The sequence below is a fragment of the Gossypium arboreum genome, chromosome 3 (genome assembly GCF_025698485.1).
Source record: "Gossypium arboreum isolate Shixiya-1 chromosome 3, ASM2569848v2, whole genome shotgun sequence".
Lineage (NCBI taxonomy): Eukaryota > Viridiplantae > Streptophyta > Magnoliopsida > Malvales > Malvaceae > Gossypium > Gossypium arboreum.
In genome coordinates, this window is record NC_069072.1 from 117,504,073 (window position 1) to 117,512,356 (window position 8,284).

An 8,284-nucleotide genomic window follows, 5' to 3' on the forward strand; every position below is an offset into this window, starting at 1 on the left:
GCTGACTTTGTCAGTCGATCAACCATAATCCACATAGCATCTTTCTTCCTCGGGGTTATCGAAAAATCTATCACAAAGTCTATAGTAATCCGATCCCACTTCCACTCGGGGACCATGATAGGCTAAAGTAAACCCGAAGGTACTTGGTCTTCGGCTTTCACTTGTTGACAAACTAGAAACTTAGAAATGAACTCTGAAATGTCTCTTTTCATTCCCGATCACCGGTGCATTTTCTTCAAGTCATTGTATAGTTTTACACTACCCTGGTGAATAGACAAACAACCACTATGTGCCTCTCGTAGAATCTTCTGAATGAGCTCAGTATCCTTGGGCACACAAATTTTGTCTCGGTATATCATACAACCGTCAGCACCAATTCAAAATTTTGATTCATTTCCCTCCTCACACTGAGCCATCTTAGCTTGCAAGTCTTTATCACCTTTTTGAGCCTCACAAATCTCTTGAAGGAACGTAGGTGTAGCCCTGATCTCGACTAGAATCGAGCCATCATCAATCATAGTCAATTGAGTATTTATAGCCCTCAAGGTAAACAATGATTTCCTACTTAAAGCATCGAAGACTATATTCGCCTTCCCCGGGTGGTAGTCAATCACCAATTCGTAATCCTTTATCAACTCTAGCCACCTTCTTTGCCGTAGATTCAACTCCTTCTGAGTCATCAAATACTTGAGACTTTTATGGTCGGTGAACACTCGACATCTCTCGCCATACAAATGGTGTCTCTAAATTTTTAACGTGAATACGATGGCGGCCAACTCTAAATTGTGCGTCAGGTAATTCTTCTCGTGTGGCTTTAGATGTCTCAATGCATAGGCTATTACCTTGCCTTCTTGTATGAGTACACACCCTAACCCATTCAAGGATGCATCACTATACACCACAAACTCTTTTTCTGGTTTCGGTTGCATGAAGACTGGGGCTTCTGTCAACAAAGCCTTTAGTTTCTTGAAACTCTATTGGCACTTATCATTCTATTAAACTTGACCTCTTTTTGTAGCAGTTTAGTCATCGGAGTAGCTATCATTGAGAATCCTTTAACAAATTGTCTATAGTACCCAACTAAACCTAGAAAGCATTGAACCTCTGTCACATTCCTTGGCGGTTTTCACTCAACAATAGCCGAGATCTTAGTCAGGTCAACTCTGATCCCATCACCCGACACAATGTATCCTAGGAATCTGACCTTTTTAAGCCAAAATTCGTGCTTACTAAACCTAGCATATAACTACTTATCTCTCAAGGTTTGTAAAACCGTTCTCAAATGCTCTGCGTGCTCACTCTCATAATGTGAATAAATCAATATGTCATCGATAAATACGACTATGAACTTATCTAAGTATGGTCAGAAAATACGGTTCATTAGGTCCATAAAAATCACCGGGGCATTTTTTAAGCCAAAGGGCATGATGAGGAACTCATAACACCCATACCCCGTCTTAAACTTGGTTTTCGGTACATCTTGCTGCTTAAACCTTAGTTGGTAGTAGCTAGACCTTAAGTTGATCTTAGAAAACATGGTGGCTCCTTTCAACTGATTGAACAAATCATCGATCCTTGTAACAGCCCGATTTATACCCAAATCGAAATGGTGGTTTTAGGACCACGAATCTGAGTCAGAAAAATATTTTTAAATTATTTTACGTGTTTATTTTGTGTGAATTTATATCTGTGAAATTTTCGTGATTTAATTTTATCGTTTGGGTATTCGATTAAATAAAAGGGCTTAATAGCGTAAATTGAAAAATTTGGTAGTTTAATATATAAAGGGCCGAATTGTTGTGGCTTTTAAAGGTGAAGGATTTATGTTGTAAATAACCCAAAATTATATTAGTGGGACGATTAAGACTTATATTATGTGATTTTTATATTAAAAAAAAGTTATAAAAGTAATTCAATTATTATAACATATATAATATAAACATAAAATAAAGTTTACATATTTGTATTAGTTATTTTTCATTGCCAAATATAAGCTAAAAGAAAAGAAGAAAGAAAAGCTAGGGTTCGGCCTATTTGGAAGCTCAATCAAGGTTCATTTTCTTGTTGGTTTTTGATAATTTTTACGTTTTTGAGATCGTTGCTTCGAGTACTACAAAGTCCATGCTTGAATTTTGATTTTGATGAATATTTTGAGTTGTGCCATTGTTGATAGCTTGTGATTTTTGTTGTTTGATGATGAAAAATGAAAGATATGTTTTAGATTAACATATTTTGTATTGGAGTTTTTGATGATTTTGAGTAATTAGGAGTAAAATTGCAAAAATAATAATTTGAGGGACTAAAATCTGAAATAAATTGAATATATGGACTTGTTTGAGAGTGGGTAAAATTCAGCCCAACATAAGTATAGAGAAATTTGGTGTATTTTGTATTTTGTGCAATAGGGATTAAATTGTAAAAATTGTAAATGTCAGGGGTAAAATGGTAATTTGCCTATTTATGTGCTTTTAGACTAAATTGAATGAAAATATGTTTGAATGAGCTTAATTTGAATATGTTTAGATCAAGAACTAAAGAAATCAGATTTGGACTGGGAAAAGTCAAAAGTTGTCAACTAGTCGATCCGTACCGATTTTTCGTTGTCCGAGGTAAGTTTTTAAGCAAATAGATGTGTTTATTTGGAAATTAAATGTTATATTTATATGCTGCTATGAAATGTTAAAATTTAAATATGTTGTGCTCAAATATGATTAAATTTGGCTACTACACTTCTGAGTTCGATTCGACTGAGTTACGACGTCCGAAAGCCCCGTATGAACCTTAGGAATAGCTAGGATACATATGTCATGACATAGGATTCCGATATATGTGGGCGAGTAAGACCATGGCATCGATATGTGGTTCCAATATGTGTTTATGAGTAAGACCCTGTTTAGGACAGCGGCATCAATTTGTGGCTACATGTAAGACCACGTCTGGGACGTTGGCATTGTACGATGATTATCCAAGTGTCCTATCCAATTCCGAATGGTTCATCGGGCAAAGGTAAATAGAGCTCGAATGTGATAATTGAGCTATGCGCCAGGAATAAATTAGTATGTTACTTACTTGAGGTAAGTTATGTAAACATTATGACTTTATGTTATAAAACTTGTATGGTGCAAATAAAGTAGAAACTGTGTACGTTATGTGTATATGGCTTGCTAAATGAATTGTTAGTATATCATGAATAACTTATTTATATATGTAAACATGATGAGGTATTTTCGGTTATATATGTTAATGCATGAATATACAATATTATTTTGATATTCAAAATTTTGTATTTGGGTGGGCATGTATTAGATTTTACTATGACCATTTGCCTTTGGGAGTTTTCTACGAATATGATAAGTGCCTATATGAGTATCCAGCCAAATGAGAATTATGAGTACATAATGTCAAATAGTAATTCTTTAATTTTTTTTAAGGTAAGCATGCTTGATCATTTAGTGACATTTTGGATCAGAAATGTTGATTAATGATAATAAAATGGATTATGTAAGTATTCGGCCATGGTAAAACGAAATGGTATATGGAAGTGTACCATTGTATCTTATTTATAGATTTAAAGACAAGCTTTGGTCTTGATAACATAATTTGGGTTAATAAGATAGGTTGAATGTTTTATTGAACTATTTATTTGCTTATAGCTTACTAAGCTTTGATAGCTTATTCTGTGTTTTATGTTACTCTGTTTTATAGATTTTGGAGTCAAGCTATAAGCTCGGGGACTGTCAGCCAAGCTCATCACACTATCTACTGTTTTTGGTACCTTATTAGCTAAACTTAAATTATGGCATGTATAGGCTGGGATATATATATTTGAAGTATTGGCTTTAGTTATGTATAATATAAGTCATGCGAAAATGGCTTAATTCCCTTACTTGAAATCGGTTATGTTTGACTGTTTGGTATGGTTTACTAATGACTTATATTTTGTCATATAATTTGACTTGTGAGTTGGATTAAAAATAGTGTTTAGGTTGGTATGTATTCGCCTTGATATTTAAATTGATTTGGGAACTATGTTACACGTTTTGAGGTAAATATAATGGTTTATGTTTTGATAACATTTTTAATGAATAATTTTAATAAGTGGTTGAATGTGTGAATTGTAGATTATTAATAATGAATTTACTTGATAATTTGTGAGATAAATAATTGTTGTGAAATATATATATGGTTGGCATAAGAAATAAGGAAACATGTTTATTTTAAAAAAGGTATTCGAATATCAAGTATTTGATGCTTTTATATTTCAAATATTTTAATTGTAAAATGCATGCAAATTGGTTTTGTTACATAACAATGTGGTTCAAATATATGATTAAAAAAAAGATACTAATATTGATATGATTGAAACTTTGTAACATGGTTTGTTTATGTATTATAATTAATAAAATATAATTGACTATATTTGGTTAAGTGTTTCCTTATGTGTGAATTAGTATATAGGAATGAATATGTGATTGTTTTCGATTTTAAATTAATGCTAATAATTTGATACGTGAATAATGATTTATATATGTGAACATGCTGACTGAGTTTTGTCAGGTAATACCTCGTAACCCTAATCTGACGATGAATATGGGCTAGGGGTGTTACATTTTATTGGTATCAGAGCTATGGTTTAGTCGATTCTAGAACTAACGTAGCGTGTGTAAGTTTAGCTATACATACCATAATTATATATTGTGATAGTGTGATGACTTCTGAAATTTGAAATGTGTTTTCATATAGTAAATGGATCCCGATAGAGCTGTAGCTGATGATGTTGAGAGTGTAGCTCCTGTTCCCGCGCAAGGAACAGTGCCGGTTGATTCTCGACTGACTTCGAGTTATCAAGAAAGTGAGGCTAAACAAGCCTTTTATTAGATGATGAATGATTGGTTTACTCAATATATCCGGACTAACCCAGCTGCACAACAACCTCCACCCCCGACTAATCCATCTTCGATGCCTGCAGTACCTCAAGTAAGTGATCCGTTGAGATTATATAAGCCACTTGTTGATAAAATCAGGAAACATGGAGCTGAAGAATTTAAAGCTACCGATGATGATGATGCTGAGCAGGCTGAGTTTTGGCTTGATAATACCATTCGTGTGTTTGACGAACTGTCCTGTACATCAGATGAGTGCTTGAAATGTGCCATATCTTTACTTCAAGACACAGCATACCACTAGTGGAATACCCTAGTATCAGTAGTTCCGAGAGAGCAGGTAACCTGGGAATTCTTTCAGACTGAGTTCCGTAAGAAATATATCAGTCAGAGATTTATAGATCAGAAACGTAAAGAATTTCTGGAGCTGAAACAGGGTCGGATGACCGTGATGGAGTACGAGCAGAAATTCGTGAGACTCAGTCGGTATGCCAGAGAGTGTGTTTCCACTGAAGCCATAATGTGTAAAAGATTTGAAGATGGGTTGAATGAAGATATCAAACTGCTAGTTGGCACACTTGAGATAAAAGAGTTTGTGGTACTTGTTGAGCGAGCCTGCAAAGCTGAAGAGCTTGGGAAAGAGAAAAGAAAGGCTGACTTTAAAGCTAAAGATGCACGCAAAAGAACACTCGATAAGTCATTCCAGACGATATCAAAGAAGTTCCGAGATGATTTCATCCGTTCTAAAGCCACTTCAGGTTATCCTAGACGGGATCAGAATAGACCACCAGTGAGCTCGAGAGCTACTTCGGTAGTGAGTGTGGGTAATGTCAGATCAAATTAACCCAAGTGTAAACACTGTGGTAAATGACATCCCGGTAGTTGTAGACTGCATGATCGGGCCTATTTTATATGCAGATCTACAGATCATTATATTTGAGATTGCCCAATGTTAGTTGAAGAAAATCCAGTGTAGAATACGAGATCGGTTAATACTGCAGCTCGAGGTAGACCACCCAAAAATGCTGGTAATACGAGTGGCAGTCAGCGAGGGACTAAAGATACGAAAGTCAGATCTGAGGCTCGTGCACCTACCAGAGCCTATGCTATTCGCGCGCGAGAGGAGGTTTCATCCCCTGATGTTATTACTGGTACATTTACTCTTTATGATACAAATGTAATTGCATTGATTGATCCTGGTTCTACTCATTCTTATGTATGTGAGACATTAGTATTCAGCAAGACTTTACCTGTTGAGTCTACTGAGTTTGTGATTAGAGTGTCAAATCTCTTGGCTGATGTGTTATGGTTGATAAAGTGTGTAAGAATTGTCCCTTGATGGTTCGAGATCTGTGCTTTCCGGCTGATTTAATGTTGCTACCATTTGATGAGTTAGATATAATTCTTGGTATGGATTGGCTGACTTTACATGATGCTATCATGAATTGTAAAAGAAAGACCATTGATCTACGGAGCTAGAAAGATGAAGTTATTCGGATCGAATCTAGCGATTTGTACGGTTTACCAGCAGTGATTTCTTCGATGCTAGCTTAAAAATATGTGAGAAAAGCGTGTGAAGCTTACTTTGCCTACGTGCTCGATAGTAAAGCGACTGAAAGAAACATTCAATCCGTACCTGTTGTATGTGAGTATCCGAATGTGTTTCCAGAAGAATTACCAGGTTTGCCACCTATTCGGGAAGTAGAGTTTGGTATTGAGTTAGTGCCAGGGACGACTCTAATATCCATAGCCCCATACAGAATGGCACCTACAGAATTAAAAGAATTGAAAGCTCAGTTGCAAGAATTGACAGATAGAGGTTTTACGCGACCGAGTTTCTCTTCGTGAGGTGCACCTGTGTTGTTTGTGAAAAAGAAAGATAGAACTATGAGAATGTGACAGCTTAATAAGGTGACTATAAAGCATAAGTATCCGTTGCCACGGATTGATGATCTGTTTGATCAACTAAAAGGGGCCATAGTATTTTCGAAGATAGATTTAAGATCAGGTTACTATCAGTTGCGAGTTAAAGATTCAGATGTGCCAAAGACTACTTTCAGAACGAGGTACGAACATTATGAGTTTTTGGTTATGCCTTTCAGACTCACTAATGCACCAGCTATTTTCATGGATTTGATGAATCGGATCTTTAGACCGTATCTGGACCGGTTTGTGGTTGTGTTTATAGATGACATTCTGATCTACTCTCGTAGTGAAGGTTAACATGCCGAACACTTGAGACTTGTATTACAAATGTTGCGAGATAAGTAGTTGTATGCAAAATTCAGTAAATGTGAGTTCTGGTTAAATGAAGTCAGTTTTTTGGGTCACGTGGTATCAGCATAGGTATTCGGGTTAATCCGAGCAAAATATCAGCTATACTGGATTGAAAACCTCCTAAGAATGTTTCTGAAGTTCGAAGCTTTCTGGGACTTGATGGTTACTACAGACGCTTCGTAAAAGGTTTCTCTATGATTGCAACACCAATGACAAAGCTACTGCAGAAATATGTTAAGTTCGAGTGGTCAGAGAAGTGTCAGAAAAGTTTTGATAAGTTGAAAGCCCTTTTGACCGAAGCTCTGGTGCTAGTTCAGCCAGAATCGGGTAAAGAATTTGTTATTTATAGTGATGCATCTTTGAATGGTTTGGGCTGTGTTTTGATGCACGAAGGCAAAGTTATAGGTTATGCCTCGAGACAGTTGAAGCCACATGGAAAAGAATTATTCGACACACGACCTAGAATTGGCAGCCATTGTGTTCGCATTGAAGATTTGGCGTCACTATCTGTTAGGCGAGAAATGTCATGTTTACTCTGATCATAAAAGCCTGAAATACTTGATGACTCAGAAAGATCTGAATTTGAGACAATGCCTGTGGTTAGAACTATTAAAAGACTACGAGCTTGTGATTGACTATCACTTAGGAAAGGCTAACATTGTTGTTGATGCTTTAAGCCGAAAATCACTATTTGCTTTGCGTGTAATGAATACGCATATGGCTATGTCAGATGATGGTTCGATAGTAGCTGAATTGAAAGCTAGACCATTATATGTTCAACAAATATGTGATGCCCAGAAGGTTGATAATGAATTGATCAAAAAACGAGTTCAGTGTGAGACGGATGTTGATTCAGAGTTTAGGGTTGATGCTGATGACTGTTTGAGATTCAGGGACTGGATATGTGTTCTGAAGAATACAGAGTTGATCCAGATGATTTTGAATGAAGCACATAGTAGTCGGTTATCTGTCTACCCATGAAGTACAAAGATGTATAATGATCTAAAATAGCTTTATTGGTGGCATGGTATGAAACGAGACATTTTTGGCTTTGTTGCAAGATGTTTAGTCTATCAACAAGTAAAAGCTGAACATCAAGTGCCTTCTGGATTGCTTCAGCCTAT